General features: G+C 37.3%; 2 long non-coding RNA genes across 3 annotated transcripts in view; one reads left to right on the top strand and one right to left on the bottom strand.

Annotated features, from left to right (window-relative positions):
- The window catches only part of LOC126947678 (uncharacterized), a 65,216-nt gene extending 50,745 nt beyond the window's left edge, over positions 1–14,471 (bottom strand). The window contains exon 1 of the long non-coding RNA XR_007723164.1: positions 14,322–14,471. This is a non-coding gene — a long non-coding RNA (uncharacterized LOC126947678). The remainder of the gene's footprint in view (positions 1–14,321) is intronic.
- LOC126947679 (uncharacterized) overlaps positions 1–27,686 on the top strand; it is a 165,037-nt gene that overhangs the window by 9,114 nt on the left and 128,237 nt on the right. For both annotated transcript variants that reach the window (XR_007723166.1, XR_007723165.1), the window contains exon 2: positions 5,247–5,335. This is a non-coding gene — a long non-coding RNA (uncharacterized LOC126947679). The remainder of the gene's footprint in view (positions 1–5,246; positions 5,336–27,686) is intronic.

Raw genomic sequence — 27,686 nt, 5'->3', positions numbered from 1 at the left:
AACTCAGTATAAACCATACCAAATTATATTAAAAAAATATTTTCACTTATTTGGATACAGAAAATAATGCTATAAGTTTTAAACTATTTTATTAGCACCGCAAATTCAATAGCATTCTTATTCAAATAGACATGAAAAAGAGTCTTGTTCAAGGTCTATTTTCCTGTTGATTTACCTTCTGAATGAATGACATTTTTGAAGTTACAATGCAGATTTCCTTATTTAAAACACATTTACCTCCTCAGAAGCCTGTTTTTGACTCTGTATATTTTGAGGTGACCTCTTCACTTATAGTTTCAAGGTGTCTCTACTGAAAATACAAAAATTAGCTGGGCACAGTGGTATGCACCTGTAATCTCAGCTACTTGGGAGGTTGAGGCAGGAGAATCACTTCAACCTGGGAGATGGAGGTTGCAGTGAGCTGAGATCGCACCACTGCACTCCAGCATTGGCGACAGAGTGAGACTCCATCTCAAAAAAAAAAAAACAAGAAAAAAGAAAGTTCATGAAGATCAGTAAAACAGTCAAAGAAAATATAGGAATGAGAAATTCAAGGCAAAATCTGGCCCACTGCCCAGATGATATGGGAATAAACTACTTGTGATGTTTAATGGGAAGCTATAGAGAAGTTAATAGGTTTGTGAACAAATACGCCAAGCTCTCAGCTCGAGGTATGATTTCCCAATTTAAGAAAATTTCTACCCTGAGGGTAGTAATTTTTACCCAGATTTTGTCCAAAGAAACTGCCACTATTTTCTTTTTTTCTTCCTTTTCCTATTTTCCTAATAAAAGTGTTCAGTATTCTTTGGTGGAATTCTGCCCTACTGTTTGATGTCATGACACTTTCTTGTCATTTGGAGCCACTGGTGCTAACCAGAGCAGAGCAGGATAGATACTAGAAGGTGCATTAGTACATTAGGTTATATCTCATATTCTTATATAACTCACACAATCAGCTACTTAATAGAACTCAGCTTCAAAGTTGTGTAATTTTATTTGTAGCATTTTTAAGTAATATTTTATTTTTAAATGTGATATATGCTCATTAAGAATGCACACTAACAATTAGTCACACATCGCTGTAACTGAAAACAAAAATTATTTGGAATAACTTCAGACAGGCCTGATAACCAGAAATATTCATAATGTTGGAGTCCTTCTCAGCTACTTAACAACTGGGGTGATAATTTCGGGTCTCCTCACCCTGGTCCACTCCTTTCCCAAACACTCAAATATTCACTTGATCATCTTCGTTTGCCCTAAAACTCTCTGATACAAGAATACAATATTTTGCAAGCAGAAATACAATTTGGAAAATGAAAATGAGAAAGGAACATTCTTGGTTGTAATTTTCTTAGAGCAGAATGACATTTCAGCTCCAAGAAGAAGCATCATTTTCTTAGAAACGACACAGGTCTAGAGAAATACTGTGACTTGCCTAAGGTTACACAGACCTAGAATCCATGATCCCGGCTAGATATCTTCAACTTCAGTCTTATTTCCACTGTATTGATTATTTGATTCTATTTTCTAGTTCATTAGTTTGTACAATGTGATTCACTAATAACTACAGCAGGGTTTACCTAATAAAGTTAGTGAATTACTCTAGACACTCATGAAGTACCTGCAATGGGAAGCCTCTGTAAAGAACTTTTAAAAAAGTAATCCTGCTTTATTCTCACAACAACAAAGAAGGGAATCATAGGCATTACCCACATTTTAAAGGACACAAGGTATTTTTATTCATATTGATGCATTATTTAAGTTTCCGTAGTTAGAAAATGAAGGACTTCAGATAGGAATCTCACATGTATGCCTCAAGAACTTGAAAACCTTAGTCTTTTTTTTTGATACTCACTCATGACTTAATCAACTTTTTCTTTGCATTGGATTCACAATTTGTGTTTCTATATTTAGTCTGTTTTCTCAGAATTTAGCTTTTTACTAGAGGAGCAGACTACAAAAAGGACCCCTATTCTTTACTCCTTCCTTTGCCCTCTGCAATGTAACATTGCAGTTTCTTCCATCAAGAAGTGAGATCCCTTTGTTGACAGCTTTTTGTTTTGTTTTTGAGACACAGTCTCACTCTTTTTGCCCAGGCTGGAGTGCAGTGGCGTGATCTTGGCTTACTACATCCTCCGCCTCCCGGGTTCAAGCGATTCTCCTGCCTCAGCCTCCAGAGAAGCCGGGATTACAGGCGCCTGCCACCATGCCTGGATACTTTTTTGTATTTTTAGTAGAGGTGGATATTTTAGTATTCCCCATGTTGGCCAGGCTGGTCTCCAACTCCTGACCTCAGGTGGTCCACCTGCCTTGGCCTCCCAAAGTGCTGGGATAACAGGTGTGAGCCATCGTGACTGTTGTATTTGGACTAGTTTTGTGACTTGCTTGGCCAATGTAATGCAACAAAAGCTAGTTAGCACATAGCAAAGCAAAGATGCAACCAACAGGGTGGGAGAAAATATTTGCAAACTATTCAACTGAGAAGGGGTTAATAGCCAGAATATATAAAAAATTCAAACATCTCAATAGAAAAAAAAAAAAAAGTCAACAAATAATCTGATTTAAAGATGGGCTAAAGATCTCAATAGACATTTCTCAAAAGAAGACATACAAATTGCCAACATCAATAATCATCTAAAAATTGCAATTCAAAACCACAATGAGGTATCATCTCACCCCAGTTAAAATGTCTTTTATCAACAAGACAAAAAATAATGGATTCCAGTAAGGGTGCAGAGAAAGAGGAATGCTTGCACACTGTGGATGGGAATATAACTTAGTATAGTCACTATGGAAAAGAATATAGAGGTTTCTCAAAAAACTAAAAATAAAACTATCATATGATCCCAAATAAAGGAGATATATACCCAAAAGAAAGAAAAATCAGTACATCAAAGAAATATCAGCACTCCCATGTTCACTGTAGCACTAGTCACAATAGTGAAGACATGGAATCAACCTAAGTGTTCATCAGTGGATGAATGGATAACGAAAATGTGGTCTATATACACATTGTAATATTATTCTGCCGTAAATAATAAAATCCTGTCATTTGCAAGAACATGGGTGGAACTGGAGGACATTATGTTAAGTGAAATTAGCAAGGCAAAGAGAGACAAATATTTCATGTTCTTATTTATATGTGCACGCTAAATAATTTATCTCATGGATGTAGAGGGTAGAAGGATGGTTCCCTCACAAAATTGGAATTACTCCATAATCTCCCTGTTAACCTACTTTTTCAATTTACCAACATACTTAGACTTAAAAAATCAATAGGTGTAGGCTCTCTTTGTGGTATTAATAGTTATGAAGTACTCATTTAAAGGATTTTACCACAGCACATTTAAAACATTTAACTAATTATTTTTCCTTGATGCTTATGTGGTTACCAACTGCTCACTACGTTAAGCATCATGGCAAGAAACATCTTTGTACAGTTATCTCTTTCTCAGATCGTTTCCTTAAGAAAGATGTTGAATGTTTAGTCAAAGGGTATACTGAAATCAGTGATACATATTGCATGATTATCATCTGAAAATGAAATATCAATTAACATCTGTATCAACATTGCTCTCTTGAAAACATTGTGAAGGCAGAAGACTGAAAATATGTATTAGGACTTCCTTGCATTGCTCTAAAGAAACTGTAAGACACTGGGTAAATTATAAGTGAAGAAGTTTAATTGGCTCACAGTTTTGCAGGATGTATCAGAAGCATAGCAGCATCTGCTTCTGGGGAGATCTCAGGAAGTTTCTAATCATGGCAGAACGCAAATGGGGAGCAGGCTCATCACATGGTGAGAATGGGAGCCAGAGTGAGAGAGAATGGCGGGGGCAGTGCCACACACTTTTAAACAAACAGGTCTTAGGAGAACTAATCATCATGAGAACAGCACCAAGGGGATGGTGCTAAACTCTTCATGAGAAATCCACCCCTATGATCCAACCACCTCCCACCAGGCTCCATCTCCAAAATTGGGAATTACAATTCAACATGAGTGTTGAACAGGGACAAAAATATGAACTACTTCAACCATATAGACTAGGATTGTTTTCCTGTATACACTGAATATAGTATAATGGTAATTTCCCATTCATCCATATTGGAAATTGTCAAATGACCATCTTTTACCTTTGCATATTTTCTACTGAATTATCTTAAATATTTGTTATCATTTGTAAAAGTGCTTTATATAGTAAAGATATCCCCCATTGTCTATATATTTTCAGACAGGTTACAACCCATATAAGCTTTTAACAATACCTCAAAGCAAATTTAATTGTATATGTATTCTATCTTCTCGTATCCTCTGTATTTATCACAGTTATTACCGTATATTTTAAATCATTTGGGTTTTATCATTTTTGACCAAATACTTGAATTGTCTAGAGCATGATAGCACTGAGGCCAAAGTAGTAGAAGCTGGCTATGATTTTCAAAGGTTTTAGAGTAAATTCCTTAGACAAACATGCAAAGACAATCTTGTGTCCCTGGGAGAAACAATTATGGCTAAGAACAATTAAGTCCACTGGTAGAAAGATACCTTATTGCATAAGTCTTTATTCTCCAAATGGGTCAGTGTTATCTTGGCATACAAATTATGTCACATTATTAATGAAAACCAGCAGAGAAAATGTTTTTAAGGCTATCAAATTGCTGAACGTCAGAGGTCAAACTAAAATGTATTAGAAGCTGTCAAAAACATGTTATTTCCATGATCATAGACATGTTTCAAACACACTGAAAAATTATTAGAACAAATTGCAGAGTTTTTAACCTAAAAGGACTCTGGAACTTTAAAAAAACAAAACAAAACAAAACAAAACAAAACAAAACAAAACAAAACCTTCTTTAAAAAGAAACCTGCATATTGAATTCTGTCACTCTTCTTGTTTAAGAAGCATTAAGCCTTTTAAAAAACCATGGTAATGAGAAGTAGTTCTGTCATCTGTGGCAAGTTTATGTATAAATTTTGTATACCAGCAAATCTGAATACATCTGCTATTAAAAGCACAAGTGTGCCCCCTTCTGAATAAATGAAATATTGAGTCCTATATTTGCACTTCAAATAACCAACTCCCTCCTTTCTGGACAAAACTGAATAAACAAATTTGGGCAAATATTAACAGAGAGTTTTAAGAGCACTCTTTTCTACAAACATTTATGATTGGCAAAATTCTAAAGGAATATTCAGATGAAATCTGCTACGTCCTTTCATATGTGTTTGGTTGTTTTCACAGTTGGAATCCACTAAAATAAGTCACCCGGGAAAAAATTCTGATCTTATTCTAGATAAAGAATGAAAAGCCAGGAAGCTACATAACCCAAGGTTGAGTGGAAAGAGTTGGGTAGAGAGTGGGCAACTGTTTTGGAAACCAAAACAGTGTTAAAGATGTCAGAAAAATGTGAAGTGATATTCCATTAAGACAGTTCAAAGATGTTTTTAAAGACGGTAGCTACGTAAGTTAAGTATCTTGTGTTGACTTAAGTCTGACTTTGTTCTCTTAGTTCTATGGCTGAGACAAGTCCCAGAGTGATTAAGTAGGTTTTGGGAAATTATTTAATGACTAAGCCATATTTTTATACCTTCATTCAAGTGCTCTATCTACCAGAAAACATAATGATCCACATGAACTATTCTGGTATATTAATACATGTTTAATAGATTACCTCTATAAAACTATTTATTTCAATCCAAATTCTTCTCTTATTTCTCCTTCTGTAAATTCAGACCCAGAAACAATTTTTGACCAAAATATGGCACCATATTTGATACACTTCTCTTGGGTAGTGTGACACTTGACTATTTTAAAGCATCATGGAAATCAAATGTGGATGATGAAGATGATTATGACAACAGCAATTGTTATCAAAGTGAAAGTGCACTTTGTCATCACATTATTAAAGGTTGACAGTTAAATGATAGCTTAAATCATAGTTAAATGATATCCTAAGTCATCTGATAAATAGGAATTAACTTCTAACCAAGTTCTCCAATTTATAATCAGAGAACGTCGTGCTTTGTCTCATATTTGCCGCTTTGGTGGCAAAAATAATTTGCCTCATTTTAAACACAAAGGCCGACTGATTAAACCTATAGCTACTATTGCTAGTTTTAGTGGGATTGGTGGCTAAATAAGTTACTTTCTAAAATTCTATAAATGTAATACATTAGAAAACTAAATATATATACAAATCTCATCAATCTCTGCCTTTGTTTTCTAATGTATAGAAATTAGAAAACAAAGGCAGAGATTGATGAAATTTGTATAAATATTTAGGATTTTCCTCTCTTTAGCAAACCCATTCACTTCGTGGCCATTCGATTTAGCTCAGATCTATTTTTTCACATGGTATTTAAAACTCATATCCTCTAAGAATGAAGTAAATTATTCTTATTTTCTACATATTTCCAGTGCATTTCCAGAAATCACTAACTTCTGACATTATCAGAACTTTGGATGAAATAAACACAGGCTTTTGAATGAAGTAAATATTGTCTATCACCAGTTAAAATTCTTTTCCAATACTATTCTTTAATGATTCTATAAAGATTCTACACAGAATCTTTCCAACACTATTACTCAATACATTCTCCAGAATACTGTGTTAATATACTTACAAAGTGTTGAATCTTTAAATTGCTGTTCTCAATGGATAAAACTGACTGATAAAAGCACATTTATAAATGTCAGTTGCCATATGGTTTACACTTTTGCTAATGATCAATCACAAGATTAAATCAATCATTGGACAAATACTGTTATAAAACTGTGAAATGTTTACGCCAACTCTCTTCTTCTCTCCCCAAGTAACATCACTAATTTGTGCCTATATTTACGAACATTTAACCCATACCTCCTTTCCTGCTGTAAGATTCAAATTTACCAATTGCATTTAGAGTGACCACCTATTACTTGGCCAACGTATTCATTTGAAAAGAACATTTATTGAATCAGCATATATAAAATCTCTTTGATTTAATTAATAGGCATTGTGTATTCCTTGCCAAAAATATGTTCTCAACTAAAATATACCCTATGATCATCAACTCACAGAGTTGTTGCTGATTATTCATAATTGTGCAATGAACTATCTTGTAGAATAAACAACCTCGATAGTTCTTATTTTGAAAAACTTCAAAACGTTCAGACTAGTAATTACATTAAATAATAGCTTAATTTAAATTGTAAAAGACCTCTAGTGGATTGTTTATTTCATTTACACTGTGTGATATGTTTTATACAGAAAGAAGTTATACATACTCATGAATCAATATGTACAATGAAGAATATTGAAAACAAATGGGTTTTATTCTACTTTTTTAAAAACTGTTGAAATTGAGCCCAGCCTTCCCCCTGCCACTTGTTGCAACTTCCATACTTCATACGTACACCACCTCTTTCCTTGACCCTTGAAAGATATCATGTGTTTTTCACCTGAGAATGATGTAAATTATGAACACTCTGATATTTACATTTTGTCAGAAGGTTTTGTTTATGTATTTATCTTGTGAATTGCTGATGTATTATCAGTATGGCATCCAATTGTCTTTTTTAACTGTGAATCACTTTTCAGTTGTGAATTTGTTATCTGTAAATCACAAACTATCCTTGTTGCCTGGGCTTAAATAAAAAGCCCAAGATGCATACCTGACTGATCACTATATTCCATCCCCTAGACTACAGAGCTTGATTCAAGAATGGACACCAACTAAAACTAGTCCAGTCTCAATAGGGTATTGCAAATTAAAACAACAATGAGATGCCACTACACACTTATTAGAACGGTACAATCCCAAACACTGACAAGGACAAGTGCTGGCCAGGATGTGAAGTAACAGCAACTCATTCATTTACATAGAAATGAAAAAAGGTATGGCCATTTTTGGCGACAGTCTTGCAGATCCTTAAGAAGCTAAACATAGAATTACCATATGATCCAACAATTACTCTTGTTGGTACTTCTCCAAACGATTTGAAAACGTATGTCCACACAAACCTGCACACACGCATTTCCAGTGACTTTATTCATAATTGCCCAAACTTGGAAGCATTCAGGATATCCTTCAATAGGTGAATGAAAAAACAAACTGGTATATCCATGCAATAAAATAATACCAGTGTAATAACAGTGATAAAAACAAGCAAGCAAGCCCTCAAGCCATACGGAAAGGAACTTTAAGTACCTATTGCTAGGTGAAAGAAGCCAATCTGTGAAGATGACACACTGCATGATTCCAACTATATGACATTCAGGGAAAAGGAAAACTCGAGAGACAGTAAAAACATCACTAGTGGCCAGGACTTTGGCAGGAGGGAGGAAATGCTGAACAGGTGGAGCACAGAAATTTTGGAACAATATTCTGTATGATACTGTAATGGTGAATAAATGATATTACATATTTGTCAAAACACATACAAACTCTACAACACAGAAGGTGAGCTCTAATATAAACTATGGACTTTAGTTTATCATGCTATATCAATACTGGTTCATCAGTTGTAACAAATGTACCACATCAGTGCAAGATGTTAATAGGGAAAACTGTGTATGGAGGGGTTGAGAATCTTTGGGAGCTGTCAGTATTCACTGCTCAATTTTTCAAAAAACCTAAAAGGGCTCTAAAAATAAAGTCTATTAATTAAAAAACAACTGGTTGAATGAATCATAGTTCCAAAAATTCTGTTGGTGTTACTTGGAAAGAAAATCACAGGAAAGACTTCTCAGGGACTATCACATGAAGAAAGCCTGCCCATAAATAAAGATAAATTGAGGGTGAATAACAGGAAAAGAGTGAGAAACAGAAATCGAATCTTGCATATTCTCTTCCCTCTGAAGGGAAACCGTGCTTGAATCCAGTACTACCTCTAAGCCTTTCAATGTACAGCTACCTGTAAGTCAACAGAATGCCTTTAGGTCAGAATGAGTTGGGTTTTCTGCAACCAAAGGACTCCACTCCTGAATAATACAGTTCTATAAGTACAGATAAATATTGCAGTGCTAGTTTTATTTTTTTATATAATTTATTTAATTTTCCAAGTTGATGGAGATGGAGTGCTAGTTTTAAATTACCAGTTAGAAACACAGCTAATTTCTAGAGTGGAGAAGGGAACATTTCCAAGTAATGTTGATAATAGACCCCCAGAAATTCAGTTAAAGACAATGAAACAGATTTTAAGTAGTGTTATTAGCACTGGGTATGGAAGAGCTCTAGACAGTCAATGGAATTCCCACAGTGGCTGCTATGGAACAAGTGAAGTCAACAGGTGGGTGTTGACAATGAGCAGGAAAGCCTTCCAAAGTCAGCATTCACAGCTTCTCTATTTCATTTACTGGACATCTCTGTAAGTATTTCTTTGAACAAAGGAATGTTCAGTCAAGACAAAGTTTGAAAGACACTAGATTTGGAACATGGGTAACTACCAAGTTCAGGTCTTGCTCAGTTCTGGACCTCCAACAGAACCACGGAGCAGGAACTGAAACACATAAATGATAACCTGGCAATTGAATTTAGTGGGCATTTATTATTACAACAGATCAATTGGCTGCATCACAATAACCAGCCAAGTTTCTCAGGAGAAACAATAAGCCTCTGCAGGGGTAGAGAGAGCTTAGCACCTTGGAAGATGCATTCTGATGTCTTAACACAATACAAAAAGGGAGAAGACATCTACACAGAAGTGTGATGAGAGCATGGACAGGGTGACACTGACCTCAATGTGTGTCTTTATAGACCAGGGTTCTGTTTGTATAAAGAATCTCTCACGATGGTCTTTCCAAATTGCTGCTTCTGTGTAATACTCTGTATTCCAAAACACTTCCTGGAATAAAGGAATGGATGAATGGTGCCCCCTGGAGTTGTTCAATCCAGTGACCCTGCTGCTGTCACACTAACACGAGTACTTCAGTCCCCATATTATCAGCTATTTCAGGTGGGCATTTATGTCTCAATGCCATAATGTTAAAATGACTTCCTGCCAAAGTCATGCTCCCAATCACCTTGGATCCCCTCGGAATCCAAGATTATCTTCCAGTCTAGTTTCAACTCCTTATTTCCCACCCCAGGTTTTCTCAGGGCAATTTCTAAAAAGTTCAATTAAATTTAATTTTTATATTAAGTTTCATTCCTGATCACCAAAACCCTTGCTTTTGGACAAACATATATGTGTCTATTGAAAGACTTGCATACAGCTATAGTAATGTAATAATGATGATGACAAACATTATAAAAATCAACATTTATTGTTGTACCACACTGTACTTAAAGATTTTGAAATACATCATCCCATTCCAGGAGCTTCTAATTTCTAAGTGAAACATTGACTTCTCTAAGGTGTCCAGAGGATTCCTCCTCCAAATAACTGTCTATTTATCAGGTACAATTGGCAATTCCGCCAACTGGGATTCCTGCTGCTAATGTGGTTTCCCATATTGCTGTGTAGGAAGTAATCGTGACATCAGCTTCTGAACCAGCCATGGAAATAGCAGATCTCACACACACCTACTCTCTGCAAATCATCATGGACAGTTTTCCTCTTTCATGTTTGTAAAAGGGGGAGCAGATGATTTATGTTACTTGAGGGGGTGGAGATAAAAATTCTCCACCTATTTCTTGCACATCACAGCCACAGAAAAGATTTCAAGAAAGATTTGAAGCAGAAATGAATAATTTTGGACTCAGCTCTTGCCTCTACTGCTCTCTCAGGAAGGGTGCATAATAATGTTTTTTCCTTTTCATCTCAGAACGCTGGCAAATGTGTCAGGGAATGAGGATTAATTCATTTCTGAAAAAAAAATCTTTTTAGTCATAAGAAACATGGAAAGCAATTTTTATGAGCATTCTGAATGATTTTTTTGATGTCAATAGTATTGAAGATAAAAAAATGGCAAATTAAAGCTCTACTTCCTTTTTAATTAGTGATGTTTAAAGGCCAATGTAGTTTTTAGAGCAGCATCTGTACTTTGATAAATGACATCCTTCAAAGAATAGTTTCTGATAGACTGAACTATATATTAATTTTGTTACAGAATTTCTTTCTTACCAACACTTTTATGTGATCATGAACACGCTTCTTCACTATTATGACTAAAAAATAATCCACATCGTAGCTCATTTTTCATCTGCAAGATTTTTGGCTTTTGAGGTACTTATTTGAAAGCTAAATAAGATTTCATTGAAGCCTCAAAAGAAACAGTTCTGCCTGTTAGTATCCACACACTTAAACTTCATGACATCATATACAAGTTCAAACACATTTTTCTTTACAGACTCTAATATTTTTACTGTTACATGGAAACAATGTCATGTTATATTTATAGCAAAATGCCTAGACATGGTCAGAGGCTCCTGTTGTTTAAAGGAGATTAAATGCCTAGACATGGTCAGAGGCTCCTGTTGATTAAATGAGACATAAGACTGTTACTTTATGAAAGGGGGATGTGGTCGGGCAATGTCAAACAAATCAGAACCAATCATGGGGCAACAAGATGGGTATTTTTTAAGACTATTTTTTAGAACAATTTTAGGTTCAGAGTAAAATTGAGATAAAGGTACAGAGATTTCCCATATATACTCTGCTGGTACACATGCATACTCTCCCCCACTATCAACACCCCCTCCCCCACCCACCGCCCAGAGTGGTGCCTTTGTTACAATTAATAAACCTACGTTGATAACATCATTATCACCAGAGTCCATAGTTTATATTAGGGTTCACCCTTGGCGTTATTCATTCTATGAGTTTGGACAAATGTATAATGACATAAATTCACTGTTGTAGTATTATACTGAGTAATTTCATTGCCCTAAAAATCCTCAGTGCTCCACCTATTCATCCCTTCCTCCCCCAAACCCTTGGCAACCACTGATCTTTTTGCCATCTCCATAATTTTGCTGCTTATTTCTTTTGACCGGCTATAGTGGGTTCACCACGTGAAAGGTAAAGCCAGCTCGCTTCCAGTGGACATGACTCACCAGTTTTCAAACGATAAAATTCTAAAATTCTAACTATATTTTTGCTTGAGAGAATTTTTAAAATTCAAATGGTATATATAAAGTGAGAGTATTTTGATATATTTAAGTTGCTCACTATTTTAAATTTGCATGGTTCCATTTATAAAAATGTGGCTCCACTGGTGCCCAACACATGGAAGATTCTCTCACAGATAAATCTGACCTTTTGCTGTAGCTGTACCCATTCATGTTCTGTGACGCTCATCTCTTTGCCCACTTCATGAAAGAGAAGTAAAGACTGTTTGTACTAGAATAAATTTTCTATATTGTCTTTGCCCCTTACTAAGTAATATTTAACTTATCCTTTTGGCATTGGGTCTACCATGTGAGATCCAAACAGAAGAGATTCCAAATTTTTATTCCTGTGCTTCTAAACAGAGAACACAGAAGGACATTCCATCTATCAGAGCAACTCTTTATAGTTCCTGTTTCACACTGCTGTATCAAAGAATGACTTTAGTCCTATGCATTCAGAATGCATCTTAAACAGGCATAAAGAATAATGTAATTGTACATTTAAAAATAACTACAAGAGTATAACTGGATTGTTTGAAACACAAATGATAAATGCTTGAGGTAACAGATACCCCATTTACCCTGATGTGATTATTACACATCATATGCCTTTATTGAAATATCCCATATACCCCATAAGCATAAAAACTTACGATGTACCCACAAAAAATAAAAATTAAAAATAAATAAAACAGGTGTAAAGAATGATTGAACACTAAGACATTTTGCTCTGGCATGTTTTGTTTGTTTGTTTTTTCCAGAGATAGGGCCTTGCTCTGATGCCTAGGCTGGAATGCAGTGGCACAATCATAGCTCACTGAAGCCTTGAACCCTGGGCTCAGGCAATCCTTCTGCCTCAGCCTCCTGAGTCCTTTAAAATATTTTGTGAGCTAGCAAGAAAGAACTTTGGAGTTTACATAATCTGGGGCTACATGCACGAGCCACCATGCCCAGCTAATGTTTTTAGAGACATGGTTTCCAACTCCTGGCCTCAAGTAATCCTCCCACCTTGGCCTCCAGAGTCCTTTGGAGTAGTTTTGAGCAAGTGACAAAGTACTTTAGAGATTACATAATCTAGTCCATTCTGTTTTATAATGGAAGATCCTTAGTCCCAAGGGAGTAAACCTAATTGTCCCCTCAAATTTCTAATCATGTAAGCGACAGTCCAGTCTACTGAATCCTTAATTACACATGGTTCACAACATAAGTATAATTTCGCCTACTTGTTTATTAACTTATCATCCCCATATGATATTCAGTGAGAGTTGCAGTAGACAAAGGACAGACTCGTTTCCAATTCTTTTCGTCCAGATCTTCCGATCTGGAATAAGATCACCTGGGTTTGTAATCTAGCTCTGCCACTTACTAGCTGAACAGGTTACTTAACCTTATCATTATCTTTTTCTGTATATTTAAAATGGAAAATTTAGTACCAATCTCTTAGGGATGTATGTTGAAATGCATAGCAGAGAGAGGGTTTAATAAATTTTAGCCACGGTGATAAGTATTAGCATTATCCAGCCAATCTATTTCTAAATAAATAGTCCATAGTAGAATTTTCATCAGATCTTTTCTGTCTTGTATGTAGCCTGCTGGTCTTCATTTCTTTACTTCTCTGGAACAAAAAATGTAATCTGAAAAAATATTATAACATATGTCTAAACTGCATCGTCCTAAGCAATATATCTTCCAAGGGATGTGGATGGGAATCCAATTGCATACCATCCAAAAAAACTCATGCAAGGGAATTAAGTATCTAGTATAATAAAGGAAACACACCTAAAAAGAAATGACCAGAATATTTCTCTCCTGACTTGACACTGATTTTTGTCAAATGGTTTATGAGTTCTCTAGGAAACTTCTTGCAAATTTTTGTATTGGTGACTATGATGTTCACTCTCCAATGGAAATACTATATCAACACTACTATAAGAAATGACAAAGCCATTGTTTATTGTTCTAAAAAGTAGAGTTTTAGAACCCTCTAGGGAAACTATCTTCTGTAGAAAGTGATGTTCATGAAAACTTTTAGCATTGATTCAATAAAAAAAAAGCATCTATTTGCAAAAGTAATAGACTAAATGTGAAATTGTTAACCAATTGATATCTGCAAATGGAAATGAGAATAATTGTCAATCTGTACTCCCCAGTACAGATCTCTTCGGGTCACCACAAAGTAAATTTTGTTGGCATAATGTTACTTTTCCCATACTTCGCACCATGTCTCAAATCATAGCATATTATTATTTATATGTAATATACATATACAATACAACACACATACCTGCCAAAAGAAGTAAAATTGCTGGGAGTTTTCTGTTTGTTTGTGTTCATTCAACTCTGCATTCACATACAAAAGCTTCCTAGGATTGTGTACCAAATTATTGGTATCAACTCTCTTAAAATTTGAAGACTGTTTTTACTAAACAATTCACTTATTTCCATTGCTCACAGGCATTCTAGAATAGAGCTTTAGAGCACAGGGTTCTGGGTTCTGGCTCTAGGTTCTAATGGAATTCAACTACTTTTTAGATCTAAGCCTCAGTTTTCTGAAATTTAAAGTGAGGGCAGAAATAACATAGATGTGGCAAAACTGCTAGGCATAGATGCCTGGAATATAACTAAGCACATACAATATATGTGTGTACATGTGCATGTGTGTCTGTGTATATTGCATACATGCATGCCTTTTATTTCTGTTTTCAATTTTTTAGGTAATGCTGAAATTGTATTTGTTCAGAAAAAGTCAGTTTTTTGTAACATTAGTACAAACCAGCTCTTTTTCCTGGCTTCCATTCTCCTTGGCCTTTCAGATTTTGAGAGCTTTTTTTTTTTTTTTTTTTTTTTTTTTTTTTTTTTTTTTTTTTCCCCACAGTAGGCATTTAATAAATATGTATTGCAATGATTTTGACTCTTTTCTTATTTAGGAATATCTGAATCTTCCCTTCCTCTCCCTTGGAGACCATATTTATTTATTTTTACTTTTATACCTGATGGTCCTGATTCTTCTGTTACTTATTTATATCTGGGAATCTGCCTCCTTTTCTAGTTCAGTGAAATTCTATTGCTGTAATGCGGTGTTTCCTGGCCTCTGCACTACTGATACTTGATGCTGGATACTCCCTGGTTGTTGGGGTTTTGTTTTGCTTTGCAGGATATTTAGCAGCATCCTTCATCTCTACCCAGTAGATGCCAGTAGCATGCTCCAACCCGTTATAACATCCGGCATTGTCTCCAGACATTATTAAGTAAATATTCTCTGAAAAAATTGAGAACCACTCAGGTTGAGAACCACTACTGTAATGTATTGGTTGACACACACACTTTAGAGTTAGAAAGTCACATAGTTTAAGTCTTGATTCAGTCCTATCACCTGATTTTGACAATAGTAGGCATTTAAAAATAACTTGTTAAATAAAGGCTGAAAACTATGATAACCACTTAACATTTCCAATCCTTAGTTTCCTGATTTGTGATATAGGAACAACAAAACGCCTATTTTTAGAGAGATGCTTTAATGGTCTTAAGTGGGATTTAGTGAGACCTTGTAGTTCAGCTGCTGTGTTTCATTTGGGTATCTGAAGTGGATATGAAAATGGGATTAAACTTGCAAGAGTTTACCTAGGGGAAATGTCCATGTGAAGGACAATGGAAGGGACTTACGGAAGTCTAGAAGAGCAGAGCTATCAGGAAGCAAGCCTGACTCCAAGGAAAGCGAGGAGGAAAGGAAGATTGGATACAAGTGTCCTGAATTGCCATGCAATATAAAGAAGTTTCAGCAAGGCAGAAGGGGAGTCCTGGAGCAATAATCAACCATCAGAGGAGTCCTTCCTGCCTTGGAATCCCTGCCATGATCCCACCTCCACTGGGAGTTGTCCGTGAGAGACCTGGCCCTAGTGCAAAGAGGGTAACAGATCGCAGAGCGAGGCAGCTGGGGCCCTTCCTCAGTTATGCTCCTTGTGGTGGAGGTCTGCTGGGTGCTTGCTGGTGTCTGACAGCTACCTCACACAGTGCTTAAAATAGATTGGGACATTATTATGATAATTAATATTATCATCTTTGTTATGATTACTAGTATAATTCATATGAAAACCTCACCCTATACCAGACCCTAAACCCATAGCCATCTTCTCAAATTCTTTATTACATGTTATCGACAACACATTTTTCACATTCGTTAGACATCTCTATTTGGAAATCTACTAGGAATCCTGAAATTAACATGTCCAAAATAACATATACCTCATTTCCCCCTACCCTGGCCCAACTTTTTCCTTCCCATTCATCACCAGCTCAGTAATGGGCTCCATCATCCACTCAGTTGCTCAGACAAAAACTCCTGGAGTCATTTTTGACTCCTCTTTTTCACATACTGTGTCTGATCCCTAAGCAAATCTTGTCACTTGGCCTTTAAAATATATCCTGAATCCAACTATATGTTTCTTTTTCTTGTTTTGTCCTTCACTCCGACTGGCAATCATCATTTCTCTCTCTTTCTTCTCCAGAATAAAAAGTTGCATGAAGGAATAATAAATGATTAAACAGCAGGGGCCTAAGGTCTAACATCATTGCCTAGGCCAGAGGTTGACAGAATTTTTCTTTAAAAGTTAGACAGTAAACAGTTTAAGCTTTGCCAGCCAAGAGGCTACATCAAAACTAATATGTAGGTACTTCTATAACCATTTATAGGGGAACCATTACAAAATGTAAAAAATCATTCTAAGCTCTCAAGTAATGAGCTAGATTTTGCTCACGTGCCACAGTTTACCAAATACTTACCTAAACTATCATCTCTCAACAATCGGGTAACCTTTCTCACTTCTTATTCTCCAACAATACTCTTTGTAGGAGAGCCAGAATAATGATTCTTTTATAATAAGATTTCATTTCATTCTGTTTCCCTAAACCTTCCTATAGAGTCTGGTAATAATTGTTATAAGATTCAAAATTCTTCCCTGGACCCATATGGCCCTACATGATGTGTCTCCCACTTCACTTCATCTCTCTGACATCATTTCCCACCACATCACCTCTTGATTTTTGTCTGTCCTGCAGCCACACGGGTTCTGGGGTACTTTGAATGCCACTCACATGTTCAGCCTCAGGGCCTTTGCACTGGTGTCTTCCTCTGCTGTTCCCTGACGCACCACCTGGCTGCTCTCTCACGTCACATACCCCTCTGCAAAAATCTCACCTTCTTGGAGAATCCTCCCATTGAGAGGTGACAACGTGCTAGTAGCCCTCGCTCTCGGTGCCTCCTCGGCCTCAGCGTCCACTCTGGCAGCGCTTGAAGGGCCCTTCAGCCAGCCACGGCACTGTGGGAGCCCGTCTCTGGGCTGGCTGAGGCCGGAGCTGGCTCCCTCTGCTTGCGGGGAGGTGCGGAGGAAGAGGTGCGGGCGGCAACCGGGGCGCTAGCGCACCAGCGCGAGTTCCGGGTGGGCGTGGGCTGGGCGGGCTCTGCACTCTGAGCAGCCCTGGCCGGTACCGCCGCCCCGGGGCAGTGAGGGGCTTAGCACCGGGGCCAGCACCCGGGCCAGGTTGCGCCACGTCCCCCAGCAGTGCTGGCCTGGCAGAGCTGCGCTCGAATTCTTGCCGGGCCTCAGCTGCCTCCCGGCGGGGCAGGGCTCGGGACCTGCAGCCCACCACGTCCGAGCCCCCGCTGTCTGAGTCCCCCTCCGTGGTGGGCTCCCGCGGGGCCTGAGCATTCCGGACAGGTGCCGCCCCCTGCTCCGTGGCGCCTGATCCTATCGACTGCCCAAGGGCTGAGGAGTGCAGGTGCACTCCTACATCCCCTGTGTGGGATCTACTAGGTGAAGCCAGCTGGTCTCCTGGGGACTTGGAGAACTTTTCTGTCTAGCACACTGTGTCTCGCTAAAGGATTGTAAACGCACCAATCAGCATTCTGTGTGTAGCTCAGGGTTTGTAAATACACCAGTCAGTACTCTGTGTTTAGCTTAAGGTTTGTAAATACACCAATCAGTACTCTGTATCTAGCTAACCTAGTGGGGACTTGGAGAACTTTTCTGTCTAGCACACTGAGTCTAGCTAAAGGATTGTAAATGCACCAATCAACATTCTGTGTCTAGCTCAAGCTTTGTAAATACACCAATCAGTAATCTGTATCTAGGTAACTTAGTGGGGACTTGGAGAACTTTTCTGTCTAGCACTCTGTGTCTAGCTAAAGGAATGTAAAGGCACCACTCAGTGCTCTGTGTCTAGCTAATCTAGTGGGGACTTAGAGAACTTTTATGTCTAGCTAGAGGATTGTAAATGCACCAATCAGCACTCTGTGTCTAGCTCAGGGATTGGATCAGCGCTCTGTCAAAATGGACCAATCAGCTCTCTGTAAAACGGACCAATCAGCTCTCTGTAAAATAGACCAATCAACAGGATGTGGGTGGGGCCAGATAAGAGAATAAAAGCGGACTGCGCAACCAGTCAGGTTCCTGTCTGTGCTGTGGAAGCTTTGTTGTTTTGCTGTTTTACAATTAGTCTTGCTACTGCTAACTCTTTGCATCTCTGCTGCCTTGTTGAACTGTGACACACACTGCCAGGGTCAGCGGCTTCATTCTTGAAGTCAGCGAGACCAAGAACCCACCAATTCTGGACACACCATGAAAACCCTAACTTGAATATCACTTGTCTGTCACCGTCTCTCCTCTTACTCTTCATCATGTTCCTCCATTGCACTTATCATTGCTGGGTTACTTGCTTATTTGTTGGCAGGCAGTTTTTCTCTTCCACTAGGATGTTGGCTGAAAAATAGTTGATGGGGTTCACGCGAGGTCTCCATGCCAAGAAGAGTTCCTGATACTGAGTATAAAACACTTGATTTTTTAAAGTAAACAAACAAGTAGGGTTTAATGTCGTTTTGAATTATTTATTGCATTGTCTAGATTAATCCCAAGCACCTTAAGTTTTGAATCGTGTATTTCATTTTCTTCTGTTACTCTGTCTTACACATGATCTGTGCTAAATGTTTACAACCATTAAATACATATGACATATATGGATTTACTGTTAAAGCACTTTTTTTTGTCAATAGAAGGAAGTCTTATAATAAAACTAGTGCGCACTGACAAGTAGAGAAAAAGTATAGCAATAAGGTACATAAAAATTGAAAATTCTCTAAAATCTCACTTCTAAGAGATAATCAGTGAATGAATTTTTTTTTTTTTTTTTTTTTTTTGAGGCAGAGTCTTGCTCTGTCGTCCAGGTCAGAGTGTAGTGGCATTATCTCGGCTCACTGCAACCTCTGCCTCCTAGGGTTCAAGTTCTTCTGTCTCAGTCTCCTGAGTAGCTGGGACAACAGGTGTTTGCCATACGCCTGGCTAATTTTTATATTTTTAGTAGAGACGGGGTTTCCCCATGATGGCCAGGTTGGTCTCGACCTCCTGACCTCAGGTTATCCGCCTGTCTCTGCCTCCGAAAGTGCTGGGATTACAGGTGTGAGCCATCGCGCCTGGCCGATATATTTCTTTAGTGTTGTGTTTCTGTGCACGTATTCCTTTCTTTTCTTTTAATAAAAATAAGGTAACATGCTCCATAATCCTTTAACGGCTTATGGACTTTTTAAATTCAGTTAATGCTAGGTTTTTAATATCTTTTCATGCCAGGAACTTACAATTTGAGACTTGGCTTTTGAAAAATATGTGAGAAAATATAGAAAATCCATTAATTAGGATACTTTAGGATTAAATTATTGTAGAAGTGACAAGTATAGGATTTTTAGTGAGCAAGACATGGCATTTGGGGGCCTAAATGCATAGGCATTGAAGTATAGATGGAGTTGGGAGAAAAATGTCATCTGTAGGTTAACAGGCTACCTAAAAGATACAGATTAACTATCTGAATTCTACAAGAATAAGAATGAGATCAAGCAGTATAATAAAGGAAGAAGTAACAAAATTACAACAGAGCAGTGAAATGGATATGCTTTCTGGCAATGATTGTGAAAGGTCTGGTAATGAGAAAGTAGGAACAGCTAGTGGCTGCCACATAAAGAGAAAATGAGATTAAATAGCTCAAGTTATAGCGTGATGACTTCTTTAACAATCTGGAAAAGGTTTTGAGGAACATTTAACCATAGACAGATATTTTATGTGCAAAATTAAGGTTAGAAAACTTATTTTCTTTTTAATGTGAAGTTATACATTTCAAGTGCAATGTTACTGCTTTTTATAACCTAAATTATTATTACTAGTATTATCTTTTTCTAGAGCTCTTGAGTTTAGAGCTGCCAAACATTCTCACATGATAGAAGTGATGCATTAAAAAGTAAAGTAATAGAAAAAGAGTTTTGCTGTTTTTTTATAAAAGGGCTGTTCAAATGGAATAGTTTCTTGCTTATATGGGACTATAAGAGCTTGCAGTAACCAGTCTTCATGGTGTGCTTTTTCTTTAAACTTCCAATTGCTTTATGCTCAGGTATTGAGTTTCTACGTGCATTTCCTCCCTGTACAGCTGAGATGCTGAGAGATTCTAGTGTAATCCTTTGAGCCAAATGCTATTGTTGCTAAGGCAGAATTTACGACATACATATAACTCCTATTTGGGATGTGGCTGTTTATTTTATTTATTTTCCCCTGGCTGGTGGAGCCCTCTGGGGAACATTCTGAGTCTGTTTAAATGAAGGCATGCTTAGCATGTGTGGAATCACGCATCATCCTTTTCAGCACAGACTTATCAAAGATTACTTTATACTTTATTACAAGAATCAAGATACGTATTTTCTCACTTTTTACACTGAGAAAATATCATTTTACAATGATCTCTCATCACCTTTCTTCCCGATATTTACATACATAAATGGTCAAAAAGGCAGGATCTGTACAAGTTCATCCACCTCTTAAAAAAGCTTAGTGGTCCTGATAATCAGCAATGATAGGAATAAATGCCTTCCCAATGTTTTCGAAAAGAACTCGCTTAGAGACCATAGATTTCATTTCGTATTGTCACTTAGACTCTCATTAGTATGTCCCTTTATCCATCAACTTCTTTGATATGCCATGACAACAGAAAAATTTACAGTAACCCTTTAGTTGAATCACAGTGTATTCAAATTCACTGCAGGCATTTCATTTAGAGCTCTTGTCAAAATGCCTCGGAAACAGAACTGTCTCTACCCGACACCCAAATTTTGCAAATCCCATTACCTTACTAATGGCATTTTATATCTGTAAATCTTTTTAGCCTTTTCAAAGCACTTTCAGATTTATTTATATATTCGTTCAACTCAATGAGATCATATGACATGCTAAACACAGAATTGGGGACAGAAGAAATAGGAAAGTACGGTCCAGCCTAACAGGCATCTAACCAGCTAAAGCTGGGGGCAGAACTGCTGAACTGTGGTATTGACCACGATTCTCCAAGTGTGCTCCCAGATCAGCAGCATCAACATTTTAAGAAATATGTTTCATGAACATAAAGATGGTAACAATAGACACTGGGGACTACTAAAGAAGGTAGAGGGGGAGCAGGACAAGGGCTGAAAAACTACCTATTGGGTGCTATGTTCACCACTTGGGTGATGGGATCATTTGTATCCCAAACCACAGCATCATGCCATACATCCATGTAACAAACCTGTACATATACCCCCTGAATCTAAAGTAGAAGTTGAAATTATAAAAGTTAAAAATGAAAACATAAATTCTAGAAAAAACACAGAAGCATATAAAATAATTTTGGAAAGTTGCATGGGTATCTCACATGCGTGGATGAGAATATTCAGCATTGGTAATATTAAACCAAGCTAAATTTCTGTATATATGCAAGTTGTTCCCCATCAGAAAAAAAGCGTTGATGAAGATAGATGAGGGGAAACTTGCACTTGCAGATATTTCATCGTGATTACGTACTAATCAACAGAGCGGACAAGAACTTGTGGGGGAAATAGAAAAGTCACTGATGGGCCGGGCGGAGGCTCACGCCTGTAATCCCAGCACTTTGGGAGGCCGAGGCAGGTGGGTTACGAGGCCAGGAGATGGAGACCATCCTCTAACATGGTGAAACCCCATCTCTACTAAAAATACAAAAAATTAGCCCGTCGTAGTGTTAGCGGTGGCTCACGCCTGTAGTCCCAGCTACTCGGGAGGCTGAGGCAGGAGAATGGCATGAACCCAGGAGGCGGAGCTTGCAGTGAGCCGAGATCGCGCCACTGCACTCCAGCCTGGGCTACAGAGCGAGATTCCGTCTCAAAAAACAAAAACAAAACAAAACAAACAAAAAATCACTGATGAATCTACATAGATAGTAACGCTGCATTATAGCATTATACATATTGATATATCTAAATAAATAAGTGAATACATGTGGTAGTTATACCAGATACATGTTACTTATATGATGCAAACATTAGTTATATTCAATAGCATTTTACTTTGTGAGATTATGACGTTTATTAAACAAAGTTTGTGAAGCTGGGAAAAAAAAAAAACAAAGAAAAAAAATGTGTTAGCAAGGCACTATTACACCCCCACCCAGAGTAGTGGAATCAGAGACTTGGGGAAAAGTGGCTTGGGAGCCAGCTATCTATGTTTAATAAGCTCCCAGGTTTCTCTAAAGCTCATAAAAGTTTGAGAAACACTGCGTTATATATTAATAGTAAGAATATTTTTCAAAGTGAACACTGGAACAGTTTGCTCAGGTATGGGGCGCCCTTTAAAAACTGGATCATGTAGTTACAATGGCTAAAAAATCAAAAGCTTTCAACTGAGGTGATTTTGCCCTGGAGGGGACTTTTGGCAATGTCCAGAGACATTTTTGATTGTCATGACTGGGGGAGTAAGTCATGCATTTAAAAAGCAGAGGCCAGAGATGCTGCCAGACATCCTACAATGTACAAGACAGCTCCCAAACACAAAAGAATTATCTGGACCAAAATGACAAGATTACCAAATTTAAGAAACCCTGAAATAGAAGTAAAAGAGGTTGTGAGAGCAGAAAAGAAGTGATTCATTTCTAAGGGAGTAAGGCAAAAACCTAAAAAGAAATCGCAAGGAGGTGGTGATCTGGCTGTACACGAAAGGACTAGAAGATTTCTGACCAGATTAGAGAAGGTAGTGGAAGGTGGGTGTAGGGAGAGTGGAAGAATGGGAAGTTGAGATTGGAATTCTAGGTTGAGAAGACTACCTGCTGTAAATAAAGCAAGGGAAGTAATAACAGATGTGATTCCAACTCTGTTAGCCAATCACACCTCCCCACTCCACCTCCTTCAAATATATCCCTGGACCACGTTTTCCCCTCCTTCCATGGGGACAATGTCTTTTGTGAATTTATCTATGTCAATTTTTTCTTGTTTAATTAAAGATTCAGTCTATGGATCCATTCTATACCATCATTGCCTTATAATTCTAAGTCATTTTGCTATGTCTCAAAATACTTGCATATTTTATCTCATTTGAGGACAAATAGTATGAGACAATAATTTAGGAGTGTGAGACCTGGATTCAAAATCAGATTTAGCCTGGATATGAATCCTGGGCCTATTGAACTTGGGAATATGATTTGTGATGAGGATCAAATAAACTGATACTTGTAAAGGAACTAACACAGTGCCTGGAACATAGGAAAAGCTTAATATATGTGAACTGCTATTAATAAAATACTCATATTATATTTTGCACCAGTGCCATTAGGCAAATAACAAATGTTCCTATTATTGACCTGTGAAGGCGCTGAAGCTCTGAGAGTATCAGCAACTGATCCTGGATGACCAAACACATGTTTGTGAGACTAGAACCTGGGTCTCTTGCTGGTTTGAGGTTTTGACTTTTACCCCATGGAGCCAGGCACAAGTAATATCCATCATACAAATTTAAACAAAGATTTGAAACTAAGGCCGTTTAAAAGTCTACCCTTCAATTAAGGAATGGACTTTATGCATTCAGGTTAGGATGTATATATGTCACTACTTGGTAATGCCAAAATGATAGTAGGGAATGGGGACGTTTTATACTGGGGTAAGTTGCTTAGATACGGTCATTTCTTTAACACTGCTTGAGCTTCGGCTTGTGTCCAGAGGTGTGGAGGTATAGTAGATACAGAGGTATCCTCAAGGAATTTATAGTCTGGCTCAACACAATATGTCAGATTTAGACAAAGGATAGATACTATGGGAACCCAGGAAATGATCATCAAACCTCCCTGAACATGTTGGTCTGGTCGGAATAGGTGTTCCAAGGGAGTTATTCCTGAACTTAAGAAAGAGCTACCTGCATGAAGAAGCGGTGTGTGGGCTGGGATCCCATTCAGACCTACTCATCTTCAGTCCTTCTCTGTGTACTTCTCAAAGATGTACAGATGCAAGATGTGGGCCTAAAATCCCCAATTTCCCCTTCAAGTCCATACTTGTCACAAATTTCATAAATTAAAAGGCAAGACTGGTGACCCTAGTGTATAAATTCATTTGAATGTCTCTAAGTCAGCACAAGCAACTTTCAAAATATGTTCTGAGTTTGCATTCATTTGTGTAAAGGTTTGTAAAGTGAAAAAGAATAAATTTTCACCTTAGTAAATAAATATTCGTAGTGAATATGTTCTGTTCACAACTAAGTAACATATATGATCTGAGGTTTACAATCACTTTAAATATTTGTTTTACATAAAAGAGTAGCAAAATGTCCACAGGACAAGGAAAGAAGGAAACTCGATTCTAGTCTGATGCCTCTAAAGAACTGAGTGACCTTGAGCCAGTCACTTCCTCTTCTGGGTCGCATCGTTCCCTTTTATGAAAGAAGGAATTAATAACTTATTAACATTCTCTCATATGCTTTATTATACAAGACAATTCCAATTATATAGAATTAGACATAACATTTAAAGATCCCAGAAACATACAAAGAGTTAATTCTTGTTCTCTCTCTCTCTTTCTCTCTCTTCCTCTCTCTGTCCCCATTCCTTTTATTTTCAAATCAAATCCTCATCCAAGCATATATATTTTTAATAAGGTATCAGAAAAAATATTGGGTATCTGAATATTAGGACTACTTAGAATTTTTCTATACTGTATTAATTTTATAAAGTGTCTATCGTAAAATACTTATTTCTTAATCTAACTTTTTCTTGTTCAAAACAGAGGCTCAGCAGAGGTATTAGAATAGAATAGCAAATGGAGTTTATCTTATTGTAACGCATATGCACATGCACACATCGACGCTTATTCACATGCACGCACACCACAACTGGCTGCTAAACATAGACAAAAGGCAATAGGCACATTTTTCATGTGCGTAATTGTCACCATAATAGGATTGTATTTGAAAGACAATGTAAAATGTCATGTCTGAGTGGTGACTCAGCTCCTGTCGATCTAGATTTATTTTTATAGAAAGAGCAAATGGAAATCAAGATGAAATGTTTGAGCAAAACTTATTGCTCTCTAGAAATCACTCAAACAATGGTTTAATCTTATCCTCTATTTCAACTGCTCTAAAATTATTTTATGTCTCCATTCTCAGCTTGTCTAGTAGATTGAATGCCGAAGCAAAGAGTCTCCAGAAAGGAGAGATAACTAATTTCTGACTTCTAAATATTGAACGCTGACAAATTTTCAAACTATATCCCACATCTTCTTATATTTTCACCTTTATATCTTCCCAGAAGTACGGCCTTTGAAGAGAATGACAGTCAGAAAAGGGATTAAGTGGCACATTTCCTTCAGACGACTGATGCTTCTGTGAGTAAGAGACTATACAGTGCAATATAAATCAGTTGTTGATTTGAGTTATGGGAAGGAGTTGGTCTTGTTTATATATCTTAGATATCAATAAAGTGGTCAAAAGGAGGCAATCAAAGTCAGCATTAGAGTGATAATATACTTGCACAGTCTCGTCTCCAGCCTCATGCTAGGTGCTTGCCTTTTCACAAAAACAAATAGGAAAACAAACCACAAATAAAAGCTCTGAAGTTACAGAGTCTCCCACATTTCTTCCCTTCTCAGCCATCAATCCTTTCCCCAGCCCTCACAGTAGGAGCCCTGGGAAGACATCCAGGCACCTAACAAAGGAACCAGCAGGAGTTTTACATTTAAGGCAGACAACTATAGAATTCACTGAAAAGGTTGAAACAGAACCATTCAAGAGAGGTCCAGACTCAACCACAGGGAAATCCTCATTTTAGTTTTCACAGAAAGTTGCACTGAGGTAAAAAAGAATGAAAGATACAGGGAGAGGAAAAGCATGCATATTTCTTTGATACCCCAGACTTACTCCCCGAGGCTAGATAACGAGGGTAGAAATTGTGGCTGAGAACTATGACCCATTAAACTGTATAGCAATAAATACTGGAAAACGGCCCAGAACAATGTGTCCTAATCTTTGAGTTTACCAGTAACACTTCCTTTATTTTGCCTTTTTAATGTATTGTCTACGTAATCACTTTTTAAAAAATTGAGCTCATCTTTCTTACTTGATTTAAATTCATATATTTGAAGAAAGACACTATATCATTACTATAAAAGCAAAACCAATATACCTGGCATATTAAAGATAACTTCCAAAGTGATGTCAATGAAAGGAAAATGGTACTAGGAAAGTCCACCTCACACAAAAGTCTGGAAACTGCAGGTTCATTATTTAAAAAGAGGTGAGCGTGAATTACAGAAGTGCTGAAGACCTGAATGGTAGGACTAGACCAACACTATCCCCTCCCAACAATGATGTGCTGGTCCACGTTTAACAGCTATCTGAGACGAAGAGGCTGACTTGTAGAAATTTCTGATTTCTGTGTGTAGATCTTTCCACCATGGATAATTTCAAGCTATTGAGGTAGCATCACTGGATACAGATGGGAGGAGATGCAAACAGCCTGCTCTTGTAAGCATCTAAGAGGCAACCCAGCACACAACTGCCTTTTTTAAAAAAAACTTTTATTTTAAATTCAGGGGTACACATGCAAGTTTGTTACACAGGCAAACTTGTGTCATAGGGGTTTCTTGTACAGATGATTTCATGACCCAGGTATTAAGCTTAGTACCCATTAGTTATTTTTCCTGATCCTCTCCCTCCTCTTTTAAGTAATTAGAAGTACTGAAAGAATTGAAACAAGAAAATTTTTCTTATTATTATGTGTTTCTAGGTAATTAATTCCACCTTAGTGTTATACTCAAAACCATATTCATTTATCAGCAGTGCTACATGTTCCCCTTTTGGAAAACATAAGTCTTAGGTAACCTCCCAGGCTACTTTTTTTTTTTTTTTTTTTTTTTTTAGCACTGAGGCACTTTAGTAGATAAAATCATGTTATAAGAATGGTAATATTTTTCTACTGCAAAGCATGATTTCGCTGGTACAGTTTTATGTACATGATGCTTGCCCCACCTTCTGTGAGATACTAAATTGGATCTATCTGTAGAGAGTACATAAAGAATAACAGGAATAGTGTAAGAATAAGCATCCATTTCAACTTTGTAAAATACAAAGTAAACACAAACTAAAAGAGAAAATGATGCTAATATCCTTAATCTAAACTCTTTTTCTATGGGAAGGAAAAAGGGGGTTGTTCTTTGAATTGGTTAGAAAATGTTTAAATGGCGGCATGAGACGAAGTGTTCAGAAGAATAAAGTGTATCAAAATCCCTGCATATATTTTGCATCCTATTTAGATTTCCTCGTACCCTTCCGGCTACTCTTCCTATTGTTTACAG

Source organism: Macaca thibetana, chromosome 2 (genome assembly GCF_024542745.1).
Source record: "Macaca thibetana thibetana isolate TM-01 chromosome 2, ASM2454274v1, whole genome shotgun sequence".
NCBI lineage: Eukaryota > Metazoa > Chordata > Mammalia > Primates > Cercopithecidae > Macaca > Macaca thibetana.
This window is presented reverse-complemented; position numbering and strand designations above follow the sequence as displayed.